This window comes from Elephantulus edwardii, unplaced genomic scaffold (assembly GCF_000299155.1).
Source record: "Elephantulus edwardii isolate Elephantulus edwardi_28Jun2011 unplaced genomic scaffold, EleEdw1.0 scaffold00193, whole genome shotgun sequence".
NCBI lineage: Eukaryota > Metazoa > Chordata > Mammalia > Macroscelidea > Macroscelididae > Elephantulus > Elephantulus edwardii.
In genome coordinates, this window is record NW_006399943.1 from 137,516 (window position 1) to 159,022 (window position 21,507).

Genomic DNA, 21,507 nt, shown 5'->3' on the forward strand with positions numbered 1-21,507 from the left:
TCCCCAGTTCGTTCTTCTCTCCCCCCCCACCTTTTCCTTTCTAGAGATGCCTCCTGGTGGACTTGTAGGTAGGACAGTGGTAACTGATTTTAAATGGCAGCCCTCGAGTTCCCCAGAGGTCTGTGGATCAGTCTCCAGCCTCTGGGTCTTCAGCCTCATCTCCAGGCGTAACCCCGGGACCGTCTTCTTAGCCATCTCCTATTTTCGGGACCAGCTAACACTGTTTTTTGTTAGACCCAAATCTTTGACCGACTATGAGCTCTCAGATCTGTCAGAATTATAACACCGATGCAGAGGCCAGCATCAGCCGTCTGGTCACCCTGCACGTGCGGGCCTGCTACACCGGCCTCCCTGTGGATTTTTATTTTGACCGCGATGGTGTGGCCTTGGAAGGCAGAGGACACGTCTTCCATGAGCTGGTGAAGGAGAAGCGTGAGTGTCTTTTGAAGCTGCAAACCCAGCAGGTGGCCGTGTCCTCTTCCAAGACCTACAGAAGCCATCCCGGGATGAGCGGGGTAAGACCCTGGACGCCATGGAAGCAGCGCTGGCCTTGGAGAAGAACCTGAAGCAGACCCTCCTGGATCTGCACCCCGTGGCTTCTGCCCACACAGACCCCCGATCTCTGTGACTTTCTGGAGAGCCACTATCTGGATAAGGAAGTGAAACTGCTGAAGAAGATGGGTGACCATCTGACCAACTTTGGAAGACTGGACGGCCCACCGTCAGGGCTGGACAAGTATCTCTGAGCAACTCACCCTCAAGCACGACCAGGGGTCTGTGGGTACCTGCGGGGGGGCCTCGGCTTCCTCCTGCCGTCAGCAGCAAGCTTCTCTTACCCACCCAGAAGCCCCTAGCACAAACTTTGGACCAAATGGAAACAATAAATTTTTTTTAACAGTTGAAAAAAAGGAAGCCCTCTGGTCAACCATGCACAGTATCTGTGGGTCCGATTTGGCCCAAGCTAGCTGGAGACCTGTGCCCAGTGGGTCTTGTTTTCTTGAGTCGTGGAACATGAAGAGACATCAAGAGGTGGTCAGATGTCTGACTCAGTGGATCATCTTGGGGACATTGGCTAATCACCACATTAACTTATTAAGTTACTGCTTTTCCTGGCCGAGAGCTCTGGAAACGGTAATAATTAACATTTGTACAACATTGTGTTTGGAGGCTTATAAAACTGGCACCATGTAGGCCTCCTTGGTTTACCTCCTGGGGAAATGAGAGCTGGTAACTTATCTAATGTCATAGGTCTGGAAAGAGGGTGTGAATACCCAGGCTTTGGGCCCCTGCTCCTTTCTGATCACATTTAGGGGTGCAAAGCCTCCAATCAATGCCCTCTATCTCCCCCATCAGAGTGCACAGAGCTCAAAAGTTCAGCCAGCCACCCAACTCCGTGTGCCCACACACGCCTGGGAGGTGGCCACGAGGCGAGGGCCCAACAGCCCCTTTGGTCACTTCCAGCCTCACACTCCTCTGGTACCAGAATCCCATAATTCAGGTCCTGGGCACGTGTGGTCCTGTTCTATCTGACAAGGTTCTGAAAGAAGAGAGAGAGTGGAGAATGACAAGAAAGGTTGGGTCATTGTAAGGGCTCCCAGAAGCTTTTGGAATACCTTCCAGATTGTCCACCTGAAGGGACTATGAGATTGTCCTGTCCCCCTGCCAGCTCCCCTCCTTCACAGGTGAGGGGTGCTTCTGGGGGCTTCGTCACTCCTGACTCTGCATATATCAGCTTTGTGAGAGGTTTCAGAGAAGACCCAAAGCTCCGTGACAACTCAGAGAGTCTGAGCAGGACAGATGACCAGCAGGCTCCGGCCAGGGTTCCCTGATGAAAGATAGCTACTTCCAGTGCCCAACCAAAGGGTCAGTGCCCCTTCCCGGTGTGGGCTTGGGGTGACGGCCATGCTGGGCCTGTGGCTGAAGTTAAGAGGATAGTAACTTCTCAGTGGAGGGATTTCAATCACATATAGTTCCAACTGTCATCAGAACTCAGACCTCACCCGGGGCAAGAGCCCCCCTTCTCTCTTCTAGAAAAAGTTCTTATTTTTATTTTTTCAAGTTTTCTGTTGTTTGAATTTACTTAGCATCGTTCACCTAATAATAGGACCTTCTGACTTTGTATCAGAGGTGACCTTTTCCCTGAAAACTGGGAAGGAAATTTTAACTGCTTTAAATGCTAACTGAATTCAGTTTTACTACTTTTATTGCTATAATGAAAGTTAACAGGGTAAAGTGGTTACTCATCCAACCGTTCACCACATTTTGTTTAATGGCACTAAACACAGTCCCCACAGTATACCAGCACTCTTCCCAATCCCTCTCTGTGATTCTTGTTTCCATTCATCTTCCTAGCCTACTCCTCCTTCCTGCCTCAAGGTAGATTTCAGGTGGTGAATATCAGCTGGTGGATCTCATGTGAGTGATTGTCCTAGGGCCTATGCACCTTGCTAGTGTTATTGATCATCTAGGCCTGAGATCAGTCCAGGCTTGAAGGATGATTAAGAGGTACACTCTTGGGGCGTAGTCAGTTCTAATGGGGAGTTTTATTCCCCTCCCTAACACACCTTGTCAACATTTTCCTGTAATGTACACACACACACACACACACACACACACACACACACACACACACGTTCCCAGTGTTCTTTGTCAGTTACCTTTCTCTTTACGTGAGTCTGACTTTGACACTTTTTGAGCCTCCATCAACCTTCCCCTCTGCCAGGTCTGCCTGGGCCTGCTTTGGTCTCTTCCTCCCCCACCTGCCTCTTCTCAGCCTCCTGTGGGCTTGGGAATGGGACAGCGAGCTGCTCCTGCAGGGCTTGGTAGGAAGGAGTCTGGACATCCTGGTTTGATAGGAAGCAATTGCAAGACCCAGAGTGGAGCGTGTTAAAGGTTCGCAGTGGGGGTCCATCCAGCAGTTCTGTGGGAGAACAGCCTTGATGGTCAGTTTCCATAAAGGTGACCATCAGGAAAAGTCCGAGGCACAGTTCTGCTCTGTAACTTGGGGCCCCGTGAGTCAGAATGTACTCGGGCTTGGTTTTAGGAAACCACTGATGGGCTTGGTATGGGGCAGTGTGCATGGACGGAGAGGGGACAACCAGGATGGCCATAGTGAGAATGCACTTGGTGAAGGACGCCAGCAGCATCGCCGAACACACTGTGTGGAGACAGATGCCTGGAACTTAACCACTCACACACAAAACATTATTATCAAAAAGTACTTTCTTCAACTTAACTGTGATCTAAAATAGTCTCCTCCGCACAGATCTCAGTTACAGCATTTTGTCTTGTCTGTTTCCATCTTTCTTCTTTCTGATGTGTTTGCGGGTGATAGTTTTCCCTCTGGGACGTAGCGGGCAGGGGAGCAGGGACATGTTGCCTTGCTTCTGCTGGAGCCGTGAACAGTGCCTGGAACTTACCTGCTGAACAGATCCAAGGACTCCAAGTGTCAACTCATGTTTATGGCATAAGTTCCTGGCTGAACACGAGCAGATGCTTCTGACTGTGACAATGGCACGTAGAACCCACCTAACACTGTCTCGGCCTCTGCTGAGCCTTTATCTCCTCAGAATGGACGACAATACTCCACAACGTCAAGTCTTCTGGACAGCTGTGGCTTGGCGATGAGACAGAGAGCCCTGGCCTCTAGTTAACGAGTTGATGCCAACCTGTAATGACCATGTTATGGGTGACAGATTAGAGCTGCCCCTCCAGCTTTTCTTACCTGTCATCTTTTTGGAAACAGATTGTCTGATCTCTCAGAGCCATTAAGTGGTTTAGAACCACCGACCTTTCAGTTAGCAGTCAAGCTTTGAACTCCTGCACCACCAGGGCTCTGTAGTTGATGTCTGAAGCTCGTCAGTGCTGTCCTCTGGTTATCTGTCTGCCAGGAAGTCATAGACTGAGCTGTCCTTCAGCAATGAAGCTGGACTTCAGCTGTTTTGGGAAGATGAATTTGGCAGTAATTTTCTAATTACCAACAGTTGTCAACGAAACAGAGACAAAAGACCGCCGAGTCCTCGCCGTGGCACCGGCCAGTCCCGACTGCGGTGCGAGTTGGAGGCGTCCTGATGATGGATGCTGGAAGTTAGCAACTGAAAAGCCAATTAGCTTTGCCCTTCTGCTAATGCCGGGGCGGGGCCGGCTGGAGCGGGCTGCCTGGGACTGGAGTCCAGACAAGGACAGGCCGCAGGAGTTCAGCTCCCAGCACTGATGGCGGCCACCAGCTTCAAGGGCGTCTGGATGCCGTCTTCCTTTGACTTTGGAGTCAGTTGTCAGGACCAAAGCTGAAGGAGTAGAAGCTGCCGGCACCTGTTCTAGATCCTAAGCCAGAAAAGCTTGGTCCACAGACACGCTCACCTGCCGAGGAAGTCCCACGCGCTGGTTGTCTGCAGAGATGCCACACTCAGTCCTACTAGCACTCGTAAGGTGCCTGCCCTTCCTGCAACTGTCTGGGGACGTTGTGCTTCTCTCACTGTTGACTCCTGTCTTGGGTGGATGTCAAGGAAGGCCTGGGGCTCACCCTGTTCCTGGGACTTAGGTTTAAGTCCGATTTTCCAGCTTAGACGTTTAGACATTTCTTTCATTTCACTTGGTGGAGATCACTAGACTCAGAAGCCACTGGTGTATAAATCAGAACGCTCACTTCTTTTTTTTAAAAAAAATTTTCCCCCATTGTGGTTTGGGTAAAAGTTTACAGTGCAAACTGATTTTACAATCAGCCATTCATCACTCACTTACTGCCACTGAGTCAGAACCCACTCACAGCTGACTCTCCAGCAGGTTTGCAGAGGCTGTAAATGACCCAGGAGGGGACTGTCCATCTTTCCTCCTGGAAGCAGCTGGCGGATTCGAGCTGTCCACCTTTGGGGTGGCAATGCAACTCCCTATCCACTACACAAATATGTATTTGTTTTATAACATCAGTTACAATACCCACAGTGTAACCACACTTTTCCCTGTTCCTTCCTGTGATTCTCATTTCCATTAACCCTTCTACCTTACCTTTTCTTCTCTCCTAGGCTTTATCCTTGGAAAATGCTGCCCTTTTGAACTTGTGTGGTTTATTAGTCGAAGGAGGGAGCCCTTCTCTGGTGTTATTGATCTGCTTATGTTGTTGTTATGGGTGTCAAGTTGACTATACCTTGTAGTATGACCTTATGCACAATAGCTCTGAACCCTGCCCCATCCTGAGCCAATCTTGGCTGTCTCCGACACACCTGCCCCTGTTACCTCAGTCACTCTGTTAATCCATTTCACCCATAGCCTTCTCCTGTACTGACCCTCCACCCTTCCAAGCATGATGTCCTTCTCCGAGGACTCCTCTGAGCAACATGCCCAAAGTATGTGGGGTGGAGCTTCAGAATTGTTTAGCTGAAAGTTGAGCAAAAAGAGTGAGTTTTAGTGCAGGATTAAGGGCTCACAAGGGACTGTACTTTAAGAGGCTGCCAGTGTCTTTCAGACAGTAAGTCTGGCTGGTTTTAGGCTTTTGTTCCACATTCCTTGCATCTGCCCAGGATCTTCTTTTGTGGACCCCTTTACAGTGGTCAGAGACACTGATTTCGTAATGTCCAACACAATCATTACCTTTCTGGGAGACAGACACAAAAGCTGTCCCACCCAGGATGCACTGTTCCCCACAGTAGCCGTTGTTAAGGCCTCACAAAAGGGTGGAGAATGGATCTGGAATCGAAGCCCAGCTCCACCAGCACGTCCCCAGCCCATCTGAGCCTCAGTTTCTGGAGAGACAGCTAAGGTGCCTTGTCTTCTCAGGGTGGTCAGGAAGATCCAGCAAGAAGACATTTGAAGGTTCTGGGTTAAGCCTCAACCACTGAGTCCCTGGGGGCCCAGCAGGTTCAATGCTGGGCTGCTAACTGAAAGTTGAATGGTTTGCACATGCCCGTCCTTTCCGAGGAAAAGCGAAAGATGACCCTCTGTATGAGTTTCAGCTTGGAAACCTGGGGAGGGAGCCCTGCTGGCCTACAGAGTCGTGAAGAGTTGGAATCAGCTCAACAGCAGTGACATTGGTTTTTTGTTTTGTTGTTAAGTGCCGTCTAGTCGTAGACAACTCATAGCGACCCTAGGAACAAAAGATCTGAACACTTGTATAACTTTCATCATTTCTCTGAGTTCATAATTTCCGGAGGCAAGCCATTTCGAAAGTGGATGCCACTCCTGCTTCCAAGCTTGTTTTAATTGGGAAGCTCCACCAAACACTGTCCACCATGGGTAACCATTATCACATTTGACACATCAGGGTCACAGTGTTCAGCTTCACAGCAACCACGAGTTACCTCTGTACAGCAAATGGACAGACCAGTGCTAGACCACTTAGAAGAATGTTTGACCAAAAACAATTAAAACCAGGCCTGAGGGCTGCAGATTAAAATCACCCACCTTTGGCTTGGTAGTATCACTTTCTATCCACTAAGACAACAGAGCTCTCTCTCTCTGTTGTTGTTAGTTAATATTTTTTTTTTAATAATTCAGTAATTTTTAAAGCACTAAAGAAAACAACAGTGGTTAAGAGTATGGACTTGGAGTCAAGATCTGAACTTGCTGGGAGCTCTGTGGCCTGGTCTGTCGGGTGCTGTACTGATACCCCACAGGCAGCACCTCCCTGGCAGTTTGAACCCATCAAGGGCTCTCTGGGAGAAGGACGGGCGATCACTCTCCTCCACGTGGGCTCCAGCTGAGGACCCCGCTGGAGGGCCAGCTACGAGTCAGTGCCCGCCCAGCGGCAATGAGTGAGTGAGTGAATGTGTGTCCTGGCTCTGTGACCCCAAATCAATTCCTTCACATTTCTGAGGCCCTATTTTCCCATCTGCAGACTAGGGGTGAGAGCCTTCTGGACAGACGAGCCCCTTTTGATCAAAATAAAGAGAAATGAAGCCTCCCAATGACAGTGAGAGAGAGAGTGTGTCGTGACCAGAGATGAGCCCTGGCTGTGCAGTTAGTCACTTAACTGCTAATCCAGAGGTTGGTGGTTCAGACCTACCAGGTCTACAGGGAAAGATTCTACAGCAGTTAATGAAAGTCTTGGAAACCTGTGGAGCAGCCCTGCCTGGTCCTCTAGGGTGGCTACAGCCAGAACTGACGTACCAGTCACGGCATTTGTCATTATTGGCTCCACCATCATTGCCCCATTGCGATTAGGACAAATGTCTGAGAAAGTTTTTCTGGGTGAAGAACAGTTAAATTTATTTCTCAACTGAAGAAGAAGAAAAAAGGACATTCCTTTCAAAATCAGCAAAGACCAGCGCAGGGAACGCTGATTTAACAGAATTCCCTGGGAAATACTAAGTAAACAAGCGAGATGGCCAGGGCTGTGTAAGCTCAGTCATTATACCTTTTATGTCCGCAAAGAGAACTGCGTGCGTGTTTAAACTCTGCCCTACTTAGTGTGTTTGAAAACAGCCCTTGTCTTAAGTGGTTTCAGCAGCCCTCAGAAACCCTGCCTGCACTGTGTGTTTACGAAATCCTAAAAGGTAAAAACCTTAACTGAGTCTCCGTTGGAAGGGCTGTAACCTGGAGGCGTCCAGGAGGATGGCAGACAAGTGGTGGGTCATAACAGTGGTGAACGTGGAAGAATCGCCATTCAGGGACAGTAACCTGTCATCAGGAGTGACCCGGCCGGGGCTGTCTTAGGTATTTAGTCCCTCTGCTGTCACAGAAACACCACAAGGAACTGGTTAGAGGGCAAGAGGACTTGAAATCATTAGCAGGTGATAGTTGTTAAAACCCAGTTAAACCCTAATCCCTCTTTCACGTACTACAGACCTACCCTGGGCTGGGTGTTTTGTTTGTTTTGTCACCACTTGAAGGAACATGAAAATTATTGTGGATTGGAAGGCTAGTTGTGAGAATGACCAGACAACTACAGAGTTCACCAAACTTGCTTGATGCGCAGTCGTTTTCTAAGACTGCCCTTGAGTTTCTTCGGTTTTACTTTTCTAATCATTTGTGACTGTAGCTGAGAAGATACACACCAGAATGCACATCGTTTCAAGTCTCCATGGTGCATTTCGGCGGTGCTGATTGCTCTCTCATCCTCCTTTTCTAGGTTGTTCGTCACCCATGATGAACTCACTGCCTGGTCAGGATCCCATGCCACCTTTTCAAGGAGGCAGCCCCATGCAGACAGGATGCAATTTAGAGCAGTGCACCTACTTCCTGTGGAATAGGACCCACGGTATCACGGTGACCAAGGCCAGGGGATCTAGAGGCGCCCTGGGGTTGGAAACTGCCCAGTAGCCCACACAGAGAGAAGCACCTTCACCAGGGTCTTGTGGAGGGTGGTAATGCCAGATCCTCTCTCTGTTCAATCTTCAGCAAGCCACCCGCCTCAGTCTCTGCACATGGAAAAGAGGGAGCATGTGCTTGGTACAAGGCCGTGTCCTCGTGCATGGAGGAAGGGACCCCTGCACGGTCCCGGTCCATCCAAGTGCCTGCTACAGGGCTGTGAGCCCGTGCACTGTGGGGATGGAGGCCCGCCTGGTCCCGCTCAGTCCTCATCATTCGTAATTGTGGCCATTGTCATCTGTAGCATTTATTTTAACTGCCTGATTTTCAGAACTTGATCTCCAGGCCTTTCTTCTTACTTCGCCTGTGTAGGTGGGTCATCAGCATAGCAACACAGAAGCCTCCAATGACGGACTGATAATGGCTGCACAAGAGATACACTGCTGGGAATCGAACCCTGGTCCACCACATGGAAGGCAAGGAATCTGCCACTGAGCTACCACTTCTCTGGTTACACACTGACCCGTGATAAAGCACGGCTTTCTGGAATGTCACTCTCTTTCACAACAGGAGAACCAGGGAGACCTTTCAGCACCCCACCCAGCAGCTCAGCCCTGCACACCCACATGGTCACACCCACCCAGGCTGTCTGGCTAGGTTTCTTTGCAGACGTGAGCGCTCTTGTAATCTGTCTGGCTTCTTAATTTCTCCTAAGACAGAGTGACAGGCCCCGGAGCTCGCCCCCACTGTTGCTTTCCATCGCGTCTCTCTTTATTTCTCCTCTCACCCACTCCTCGCTGCTGCGCAGCCCCCGCCGCATTCAGTTGTCATTCAGCTCTGCCCCCCTGTCTGCCTGGCGGCCCAATATTATGCGCTCGTTTTATTACCTGGCTTCCTAGCTTGAGCTTATGAATCATGGCTAACCTTTACCAACGGTAACACAACTCGGTTGACGGGCTCACTTCCCTCCTAACCATCTCCTCATTCCTTTCCAGATGGCCGTTCCAGGGAAAACCAGGGCTGGGACCCCGAAGATCCGAGAGCGAACCTGGGGTCGGAGTTCATGTGTGTGGCCCAGCGACGGAGGGTGAGCAAGGCTGCTCGGCTCGAAGGGTCCCATCCATGTCCCGTCCGTGCTCCCTGCATGGCTGTGTAGACACAGCTCAGCGGGTATGTGTTTTACACACACAACTACAACAATAAATAAATCATGCTCATATGCCGGGGAGGGATAGAAAGACGTTGTTGTTGTTGTTAGGTGTTATTGAATCACATACAACTCATAGCGGCCCTTTGAACAGCAGATCTGAACCCTGTTCTATCCTGTGCCAACCTCACCCTATCTTTTTAAAATTTTTTTGTTGTTGTTATTTTGTGTGTGTACCGTCAAATCAGATCTGACTGGTACAGGAGATTATCCCTCCTTCTCCAGCGGAGCATCTGGTGGATTCGAACAGCACACCTCTGGGATTGCAACCTCATCATCTCTGACACCCTCAAGCCCATTGCAGCGGTCACTGTGATGTCTCATTTGGCTAAGAACCTTCCCCTCTTTCTGTGTCTCCCTCCAACTTCCCAAGCATGTTGTCCTTCTCCAAGAAATAGCCTCTCCCAGCAACAAGCCCAAAGTATAAGAGACACAGCTTCAGCCTCTTTGCCTTCAAGAGCATGCTGACTGTGCCTCTTCTAAGACATCTGTTTATTCCTTTCACAGTCCATCCCCTTCTTTTCCAACACCGTAGTTCAAAGACATCAACTCTTCTTCTGCCATCCTTAGTCTTTGTCCAGCTCTCCCATGCACAGCAAGTGACTGAAAAGACCCGAATCAGACTCCTTAGTCCTCAAACTGACATCATTACTTCTCAATAGTTTGGAGAGGTCCCTCCTTCTCACTGCAATACATCTCCGGGCCTCCTGACTGCTGGTCAGTGTATTGAAGAATGGAAAAGAGGACACAAGGAAGAAGTGGAATGAGTGCTGTCACGGGGCGGAGATTGCAGTCAGCGGAAAGAAATGCATGTGCTCTGTGGAACGCAACCTGGCCTGCCCTGTAAAACTTCATCCCTATCACAGCACAAATAAAACAGTTTTTAAAAACAAACCCAAGAAATTAAAAAGAAGAGGAATTTGTTGATTCCCCTTATCAGAGGACGACTGAAGAATATTCTTTCTTACTTCAGGTTAAAGTATAAAATCAGGAGCAAGGGTTTGTAATCAAATGCTGCACTGGACAGAATTCTCCTAAAGTCCTTGGAATCTCCAGCGGCAGGGGGAGAGCTCAACCAGGACTGAGAAGGGGCAGATGGTGATACAGCAAAGTCACGGGCAGATCCTGGACTCAAGATGCAGTTACAACTCTTTTCTCTTTCACCTGGCTGGAACTGGACTGCTTTGGAAACAGTCACCGGCAAGGTTACATAAACATTAGTGTTCAAAGTTCAGACAGTCCACTCACTGGATTTCTGGGTATTTTAGTCACTTTGGTTGAAGGAGAATTAGAAACTCCTTATTTTAAACAGGCCCCACTCAGGGAAAACTATAAGCCAAACAATCAAGGTTCCTAAGAAATCAAGCTGATTACTTGTGTTTCCAAAGGAATCAAGGAAAAGAAAGTCTTTCTCTCCTTTTCTTTATTAATGTTGGCACTGTGTTGGTGTTGGTTCATACATCTGCTTCCAGAAGAGAACGCTTCTCTGTATTTCTTTCTTTCTCTTTCATAATGGTTTCTTTTATTTGTTGTTACTCTTGGGAATAGACATAACAGAGCATACACCAGTTCAATACTTGTTCTGTATACAGTTCGGTGCCACTAGCTCTGTTCTTTTAGTTGTGGAAGCGTCTGCACACTTTTTGAAGGTACGTTCTCTTCATGGAAGTACTGGCAGGGAGATCTTGGGGTGGAACTTTTAGGAGTAATGCTAGTTAAGAAAGGAGAGAAAGAGAAACTTGGAATGGCAAGGTGAGAAGAGCTGGCCAAACCAAAGCGAAGCCCTGATGGCAGCAGCCCGGCTCTAAGTGATTCCTGACTCGCCATCGTGTTTCTGAGGCTGCAAATATTCATGGAGGAGACTGTCCATGTCTTTCCTGGATTGAACCCCTGATCTTCCAGTTAACAGCCTAACGTGCACTGAACCACTGGGCTCCTTAAGAGCTGGAAAGAACCCCATGCTTTTTCCCCCCATCTAACATCCTACTGTTTACATGAAGAAGAAGAGATCTGGGGTGACAGCAGACTTGTCCAAGGACTAGAAACTAAGTCTCTTGACTCTTAAACCAAAAAATCTTTTCCAGAAGCTGTGTCCGCTTCTCAGTGTAAGTTCTTAAAGCTTTAGAGTTTCATACAAACTTAAGGTAAAGTACAGAAATGGCCTCAGTTCACCTGGAACAATAGAGGAAGAAAAAGGATCAAGTTCCAGGGGGAGGAAATGAGATATGTAGCTCATTACCTCCATGAACAACTGCCTCCTTTGCCATGAAATGAGGAGAACTGGATTGTGGCTGACAGCCACTTCAGAGCATTTTCATGAAAGATCCTGGAGAAGAAACCTGATCAAAGGGGGAGAAACGTAGAACAGAATCGCAAACTCTCATGAACTCTAGGTTTTTGGGAGCCATGGAGTTTGGATGAAGCCCAAAACTACTACCCTGAGACAATCTTCAAACTTTTAACCAACTAGTAAAGAATGTCTGTCTTAGTGCCACACTCTTTTGAGACCCATCTCGAGAGGATTAAGCTGATGACAGCAACCCTGGTCTTGGACAACATGATCTTATGTTTTTATCCCCAAAAAGAAGTGGACAGGGTCACCCTGAAATGGCATCCTCTCTGTCACAGAACTGCCTTCTTTCCTTCCATAAAAACACCTTCCTTGGGCTTGAGGAGGTCCTTTGCATCTCAAGGACAGATGACCCAAAGTCCTCCACACGCTCGACACCGTGCTGACCTGCCTGGGGCCTGGTCAGAGGAGCTGTCTCACCAAGGAGCACCTTCGAGGTGATGGTTAACTCTGCCAGGCCTCAGTTGGCCTCTGGGTCCAGGAGGAAGCCATTTTCTTTCTAGAAGTTTCTCTAACTTCATGATGCAATGCAGGACAGACTGTGGCAGGTACTTAGTGTAACTTTGGCACAAATCTCATGAGTGAACAACTTTGTTTCCTTTGACTTAAATATCCCAAGTGAGTGGCTCTATTTTTTCATCGTTTTGGAGGCTAACGACCAAGTCAGGGCCCTGGCTGCGTCACTTCCTTCCTTCTGATCCCCTTATATGGTATAGTGCATTCCCGCTGCACTGCTAAGAGGTTGACAGTTCAAATCCACCAGTCATTCCTAGGGAGAAAGATAGGAGGTCTGCTCCCAAAGAGATCTATCCCCTCACAACCCCAGGGGAAGGTCGCTGTGGTGAGAACAGATGTGACAGCAGGGGATTCGGTTCTGTTTGGGTTGCTGGTCGGTGCCGTCGAATCTCCTCCGATTCGCGGTGACTCTGTGTACAACAGCACCCCGGCGGGCCCTGCACCATCCTCCCATCACTGCTGGACTCGAGTCCATTCCTCTGCCTCTATGTCAACCCAAGGGAACTCTGGTGGCCTAGTGATAAGATGCTGCACTAAAATCTAAAAGGCAAGGAGTTCGAATCCACCAGCTGCTCCATGGGAGACAGATGGGCAATCTCCGTGCTTGCAGTTAACTGCCTCTGGAAACCCGCTGAAGGGTCAGCGATGGTCCGATCTAATGTGACAGAAGACAAGGACAATGGCAGCAGCAGCATGTCGGACACCTCTGCAAGGGTCTTTTTCTTTTTGCCAACCCTCCACTTTGCCAAGCACGATGACTGGTACCACTGAAAGAAAGAACAAACCGGCCCACAACCAAATCCTAGGAAGGCCCTCATTCGTTGGCCCACCCACTGCCATCCAGTCCCTTCCGGCCCAGATCCCCCCTAGAGGACAGAGCAGAGCACCCCCCGTGCCCCGTCCAGCGGCTCTGGGCTCAAACCAGCCATTCTTTTCTGCTGTGATGCACTTAAACCACTGCGTCACCAGAGCTCATTTATCGTCCAGGCCCAACTAGTGTTTCATGAGGATACGAGGAGGCACCATTTGTTTTCCAAGTACAATTTTATTATATCTTAATGCGAAAAGAGGCAAGATAAATTTCCTATTATTTCCTAATAGCCCTATCATTTTTATAACACCACACCATTATAACAACCGTTTCGCCGCCAGTGATGAATGTTAATCACGTCTCTGATGCGCTAGCATGTTCTAATTGCCACGGCTGCTCTGCCTTCTTCCTGCTGCGACTTCTCTTCCTCATGTTCGGCATCGAAGCCCTTTCACCCTTTCCTAAAGTTCAGGGGCTCCTGGGGCCGAGGCCGAGGTGGCCGGATCATCACACCGAATCCGTATTTCCCCCGTCACCTCTCTCTTCAGCTGGTAAATCACCCTGAGAGGTTTAATGAATAAATGAATAAATTAGCGTGTCGTGTCCGAGAAAGGTCCCATTAAGGAGGTGGAGTGAGTGATGACGCCGACCTGGGACGAGACCGGCGTGGCCCTGACTTATCCGAGTGTTTATTGATCCGCGTGCTTAGGTAAGTGCAATGCCCACGAGGAAGGGCTGATTAATTTGGAAAACATTTGTGAATCACTAATCAGAAGTACATTCTGCATGGTGCTTTTAAGGGACTCGGAAGAGACTGAACGAACAACTAGCCTGTGAGTGTGAGAGGGGCTCCAAGCCCCCCAGTGCCCCAGGGCATGGGACAGGCTGGCTGTAGGGCAAGCCCCCCACAGTGACCCCATGACGACTGTATGCCCTCGCAGTCACTCCCAGTGGGGCGCTTTTGGGGGCAGCACTGAGTGTTTCCATCCAGTACACTGCAGGCCGCTGGGTGACTCTGCCCCCCAAAGGCCTCCCCAACACCTGTGACAATCAAGAAAGCAACCCCCACAATTCCAAAGGCAGCCTGCTTGTCAGTGGTGCAGGGAGCTGGCACCGAGCACGCTCAAGCACGTTCAGGTCATCTTCTAAGCTCTAAAGAGAAGTCAGAGTGACCAGACCAATGGCCATGGCGTGGACTCTGATCCACGGCACCTGAGTCTGTCAGTGTAGACTGCCTTCCACATGGTGATTACGGCTGAGTGTACAGAAACAGATCCCCAGGCCTCTCTTCTGAGGGGGGGGGTGTGTTCACTGTGTGCAGATCCTGGGGCCTCTGGGAAGGGGTGCCAGATGAATCCTGGGAAGGCCCAGCCGTGCACACAGCAGGTGCAAAGGCCCTGGGGTAAGAATGAATGAGGCCCAGCTTGCTTCATAAAAACCAGACCCAAATACCCACCGCTGCGTGGAGTTGACGCTCATTCACAAGAGTCCTAGATTGATTGGGTTTTCAAGGCGACAAATGTTAACCTCAGGAGATTGCTCATCTTTCTCTGTCAGAGCCGCTGGTGGATTTGAACTGCTGACCTTACTGCTAGCAGTGCAACACTTAACACTTCACACCAGCAGCGCTTCTGGACCTAGCAAGAGGGACACTTGAGCTGCACCTGTGAGGGGACTCTTGTTGCCTCCCCTGAGCTCCAGGGGCTGCAGTTCATGGGAACGAGCTGCCAGGCAATGAGCTGCATTTTCCAGACGTCTCCCCTTCACTCCCTGCCCCTCACCCACCAGGGCAGTTGGTATACTCTCTAAAGGTACACTCTGGTGTGGGCCAATCAATGTCACCGAGCAACCAGACGTGGAGTAGAACAGCCCCAACTGGGCCTGGAGCTGGCACATGCCCCGATGCTAAAATGCCAGTACCCAGTGGTGCAGGCAACTCCTAACTGGAAGGTTGGCTGTACGAAACCAGCTAGCAGCAATTCCGAAGAAAGGGCTGGCAGTCCACTTCTGACAACGCCACCACGGTGCATACCCACGGGTCATAGCTCCACTCTGCATCCACAGGGTTGCCAGAGGCTGGTGACAGCTGGCTTTTTGGTGTCTCTGCAGTCAGCGGTGACCGGGCCCCTCTCTTGGTGCAGTCCCTCAGAGAGCGTTCTCACATTCCTGCCTTTGCCTTTTCTTTTTCTTTTTTAATTTTTTTTTTGCCTTTTCTTTCTTTTAAAGAACAACATGTGTCAACACGAAACTTTTTCTTGACAATACCTGGAGTCATTAGATCCATAAAGAGCAGTGATGAGCAGAGCGTTCCGAGGTATATTTGGAGTGTTATTACCCACAGTCAGTGCCTTTCAAATGTCACCGGTGCCTTTGTGGCGTGCTCATCTCTTTGCAGAACGAGGAGAACTTTGCGTTGTTCTCTTCCAAAGTAGTTGAGAAAGTTTTAAATTCCTTTCCTGGCAAGTCACCCCCAAATTAAAGTGCTCCCAACCTCCACTTTGCACAGCCTGAGCCGTGTCCATCAAAGAGCTCAGATGCTTCCTGCGCCCGTACCCCTGGCAACGCCAACGCCAGTCTCCCTTGAATGACAGGACGCCTATTGAGAGCTGCATTTGATTGTTCAAAGCACAACAAAGAAAAGTCCACAAAGTTTCCCCCCCAAAAGAATTTAGTTTTACACATTCCCAAGAGCCACTTCCCCTCAGCTGCCACCTGAAACAGCAGAGCAAGCGGGCTCTTCCCTCCCCTCCCTGCGCACGGAGGCTGTGAAGGCATCAGGAGCATCTGAAGGTTTCACTGTAAGAAGAGCAGTTCACGACTGCTCACACAGGCTTTGAGCATCCAATGCAGCTGTCATTAGAAGCCGTGGAGTCAGGGCCAACTCCCAGGGATGCACGTGCTGGGAAGGGAAACGCTGGCCGGTTCTATTCCGTGCTCACGGCCATTGCCAGGCCTGCGCCCATTGCTGCAGTCTCTGTGACAATCCACCTCTTTGAGGAACTTCCTATCTCGTTGAGTAATTTCCTCTCATCTCTCACCCTCCACTTTACCAAGCATCATGGACTGAATTGGGGTCCCCCAAAACATGTATGTACTGGTATAATGTGGAAGCTTTCCAGTGGTTCCCATGACCTGAAAAACCAAATAGTTGTAAAATGATATAACACCCCTAATCCCATCACAGACATTTCTCTAGGATGTGGCTATAAATTAACAGGAGAGGAAAGAGAGGTGAGGTGTGGAGCAACCAGGAAAAAGTCGTCGGAAGGGGAGGGTATCCTCCTGCACTTGAAGCTCTTGGGGAGGCCAGGAATCTGGAGGTCCTGGAGGAATGCCTGGCCTGTGGATACCGAAGGAGACAAGACCTTCCTCGGAACCCACTAGAGAGAGTGGGCCTTCACCTAGAGCTGGCACCCTGGCTTTGAACTTCTCACTTCCTGAACCATAGGAGGATAAATTCCTGCTCATTAAAGCCGTTGGCCTGCTATTTCTGTTATAGCAGCACTAGATGACGGAGACGCCAAGCATGACGTCCCTCTTCGAGGACTGGTCCCTCCTGATAACATGTCCACAGTTAGCAAGACCAGGGCTCTGTCTGTCCTTCTCCAAGCCCTGTCGGTCCATTCTTTTGGCAGTTCTGGGGATATTATTATCTGTGCAGCAATGTCTAAACACGGACCTGTTTGTTAGGCATTTGCCAATGTGTAAATTTTTGAAAACATATTTTGCCTCAAAGCCCTTGAACTTCATTTTCCCACCCTGGAGCAGCTCACTGAAAAGCCAGTTTTGCCCCCTTCTGTGGCTGGAGATGTCACTGACTCCTTCTCCAAATGGCTCTGCTGGACAGAGGACACTGTTCCCTTTGCAGAGGTGGACGGCTATACTTTCTCCTTCTGACCGACTGGTGGTTTCGAACCACTGCCCTTTCAGTTAGCAGCCGAGGGCTTAACCACCAAGGCTCCCTGGGGTCCATGCTGCTGGGAAGCCCACGGAGAGCAGCCCGTGGTGAGTTGTCATGTTCCTTCCCCCAGGATTTCCATGAGTTTCTTTAAATGTTTTCCGCCATTAACCATTATGGATTGAGTGCAGATATTATTAATAAAAATTAGATACTCAGATTGGGGGAGTTTATTCATGCCTCAGCACTTAGCAAAGGGCAAATAAGGAAAAAAAGAGCTTATTTTCAGCAGCTTGAAATTAAAATGCATTGAGCTCCATGGGAAAGGTCTCCACCATTTATCAAAGCCGGCAGGTGAAACCCGCCTCCCACCCCACATCCAGTGCTTAACAGTCTGTGCAGGCAGCTCCTGAATCCTGCTTCCGGGTGCTGGGTGCTCATGCCCCCTCCTCAGAGGGTGACGGACCCCACCCCGGCTGTTCACTGCACCCGAGTGGTAGACGGTGGTGCCTGCCTGCCCCTCACGATTATGAAGAAGGGCAGAGGGCTTCCTCGATATTGCAGCAACATTAGTCTGGGACTATGTCTGCTCGGGTGGCTTCAGAACCACCCAGCAGTGTCCACCAGGGAGCTGACGGGACAAGGACAAGGGCAGCAGTGGGAGTGAGAAAGAAGTGGATCCCCAGGCCCGAAACAACACCCTAAATGTAACTCACAGAAATTAATCCAGTAGGACAAGTCAAGTGGATCCTATCATTCCTCTGTAAGAAGCTCCCTGACTGAAAACCAAGGAACTCATGAAAAACTATGCAAAACGGGTGACCCTGGAGGACATTATGCTGAGTGAAATATCTCAGTACAAAAGGACAAATATTGCATAGTGTCACTCTTGTAAAAACTGGACTGACATCAGGGTTGAGGGAAGACAGAAAAGGAGGGGAGGAATGATGTATACTGCGTTGAAACAGATGAGGGAGAGAACTGTTTAAAAGTGATATATGATTGGGTATTCTTGTTATTACAGAAGTCCAGAGTGAAGGCTGCATAGTGGAGTGGACTTGGGGGGAGGGATTACATAACAATGAAAGAGTTTTTCTTTCTTTTCAAGGAGAAGAGTGAATTGGGGGCAGGGCGTGGGTAGGGGGGGAAACGCAACAATGAATGACTGGAAACCTTAAGTCTCTGTAAACTTTCATTACAATTGTTGTCTTTTTTTTTTTTTAATGTGTGTACCATCAAATTGGATCTGACTGGTACAGGAGGCGATTGTTCCACCTTCTTCAGCCGAGCATCTGATGAATTTGAACCGCACACCTCTGGGATTGCAGTGCAGTTTCCTGCCACTAGGCCACCAGAGCTCGCCAAACTTTCATTACAATTAATAAAAAAAAAAAAAAAAATAGAAGCTCCCTGCCGTCAAGGACGAGCCTGCTTGGAGCTGACCCTCCTCCGCTGGGCTTCGGAGGCTGCACGTCAATCATGGGAGGAGATGGACTGTGTTTCTCCCAAGGAGCGGCTGCTGGATTTGAACCACCACAGAGGCTCCGTCTTTACGTTAGCAGCCCTGCTCCCTAGTGGGCTAGGCCACCAGAGCCTCCTAGTTCTCTATGGTGACTGTGTGTGTTAAGCCTTGTACCGCTGTCCGAAAGCTCTGCTGTTGGGACCGCACTGTGGGAGGGTGAGGGGCTTGCCAGCTGCCATTACGTTTCACCCTGGACACTCGCTGAGCAGCGGCCATGAGGAGAATGGACTCCACAGATGTGGGTGCTTGGGGTTTTGTGAGGGGGGCGTTTATTGCCCGCAGGACACACTGGACCGGTGACCACAGGCAGCTTCTTCTGGTCACCCAGCATGCTAAACCGGGGTTTGGAACTGGGTTTCTAAAAAAACGTCCTACTAGCAAGGATCCTGAGGCTACGTCTAACATACTTTGGACATGTTGTGAGGAGGGACCGGTCCTTGGAGAGGGACATCATGCTTGGGAGGGTGGAGGGACGGCGCAGGAGGGGAAGACCCTCTATGAGGTGGATTGATTCAGTGACTGGGGTAATCGGGATGGGTGTGTCAGAGACAGTGCGATTGGCACAGGACAGAGCGGAGTTTAGGGCTGTTGTAGATAGGATTGCTATGAGTCGCAAGCAACTCGACGGCACATAACAACAATAACAACAACTAACATTCATGGGTCAGGAGCCCTGGTAGCACAGTAGAGAAGCTTTGGCTGCAAACCAGAAGGCTGGCGATACAGACCCACTCAGCAGCTCCGTGAGAGACCTGAATATCTGCCCCGGTAAGGATGACGCCACAGGAAGCCCCAGGAGATTTACTGTCTCTGAAAACCCACTAAACAGGCAGCTTTGGGTCAGTTCTGATTCGACTGTACATAATAACAACAACAAACAAGCAACTGGACATCCCAGTCTCTGGGAGGGTGTGCCTACCCTTGATGGTCTGTCCTCAGATCTTGGCAACACGTAACATCCCTACCTACCCCTCAGAGGAGAAGATGTGTGAGTTCAACTTTCTGAGTTTGAGAAATTATCCTCAGCACAGACCCAAAAAAGAGACTTTTGTTCTGAGCTGCACCTTCACCATGGTGCGTAGAACGATCCACGTGCTTTCCAGGGAGCGTGGGGACAAGTCTCAGGTAGTTCTCCAGCAATTAGGGTTATTTCCAGTCTCACTAAGCACTGTGGAGCGGATCCATTCTCCCTCCACAGATCGAGGGTGCTGGCTGGTATTTGCGCTAACCAAGCAATCCATTCTTCCTGCCGCTGCCTTTTCTCAGCAAGTGTGTTTGGAGAGACCTTCAGCAGCATGCTGACGCTTGTCCTTTTCGCTGCAGACTCTCTGAAGCTGGGCCTTCTGCTGTGTGGGGCTTTGCGTCCGCGGGCTGGGTTAGTTTGTTGTTCTTCGGTGCCACTGAGTTGACTCATTGTGACCCTGTGAACCGTCTGAACTTGGCTCTGTCCGGAGGCGTCCTGATCTCCACCATGTTCAAATCCATTGTTGCAGTCACTGTGTCAGTCCAGCTCACTGAAGGTCTTCTTGTCTTCCTCTGACCTTGCACCTTCCCCAGCGTGATGTCTTTTTCCAAGGCCTGGCCCTTCTGACAACATGCACAGAGGCTGTGAGATGAAACACCACCATCCTTGGCTCTAAGGAGCTCTGTGGTCACACTTCTCCTTGGCTGTGTTACTCTGGAAGCTCTAAGGTCTGGGCCCCATGGGTGACCCTGCCAGTGTTTAGATTGTTGATGACATTTAAGAGCCTGGGGTTACAAAGTGTACTCAAACCAAAAGGTGGGTGGTTTGAATCTGCTAGCCGCTCCTCATGAGAAAAGCGAGTCAAGATCCTCCGGTGAAGATTTACAGCCTCCAGACCCCATGGGGGGTCGTCGGGAGAACGGACTCGATGACAGTGAGCTTGGTTTTGGTTTAATTCTGTGTGGAGCAACATGCAAGCCACCATGACATGCAGACTGACAGGAGGCAGAGAAACGTAGCTGGAGGCCTGAGTGACTCAACTTGTTATTTCCACCCTGCTTGTCAGGTGGTTGCAGACGAACACCTCCAGGGCTCCAACAAGAACACCGGCTTAGCCGGCACAATGTCACAGCCATCGAGCTAGATGAAAGGGGGACAAAATCAAAACAAACCCAAAGCCAAACTAAACCCGCCACGTCACGGACTTTGGAATACACCGCAGTGAGCCTGCACGGTGATCAAGAGACAAATGGGGCAGGCTTCAGAGGGCAGCTGATCTGCTTCCATCCTCGGCAGGTGAGACGAGCGAGGCCAAACACATGTCTCAAGTGGCAAAAAAAAAGCACATTTTGACTGATTTGCTCTGAGTCCTGGTGAACCCCGTGTGTCAGACCACAGCTGTGCTCTGAAGGGTCCTAATGGCTGATTTTGGGGAAGTAAATGGCCAACCCTTTCCACCAAGGAGTCTCTAGGTGGGTCTGAACCTCCAACCTTCTGCTTAGCCTCCAGAGACCCTGGAGGGGCCGGGACCAGAAGCAACCCTGTTTTCCAGAGTTTTAGGTGTGGACTGATTCGGGGTGGGGGCCAGCTCAGTAAGGAAGCATGTAGATATCAAGATACTAAAGAGTTGAATAGAAGATTTCAAAAGGCAGCAAGGGTTGACAAAGCAAAATATTACAATGAAATGTGCAAGGAGTTGGAGTCAGAAAATCAAAAGGGCAGAACTTGCTCAGCATTTCTTAAGCTCAAGAAACTGAAGAACAAATTCAAACCTCAAGTTGCTATAATCAGGATGCTTTCTGCAGAATGTTAAATGATCCAGGAAGTATTAAAAGAAGATGGAAGGAATATACTGAATCACTGTATTGAAAGGAATTGGCAGTCACAGAAGAATTTCAAGAAACAACATATGAGCAAGAGCCTATGGTGATGAAAGAAGAAGTTCAGGCTGCTTTGAAGGAAATGGCAAAAAATAAGGCTCCAGGAATAGATGGTATA

At 49.6% G+C, this 21,507-nt stretch overlaps 1 pseudogene; it reads left to right on the forward strand.

The window, feature by feature from the left end:
- The first annotated feature begins 254 nt into the window (after positions 1 to 254).
- The window catches only part of LOC102855420, a 25,765-nt pseudogene continuing 4,512 nt past the window's right edge, over positions 255 to 21,507 (forward strand).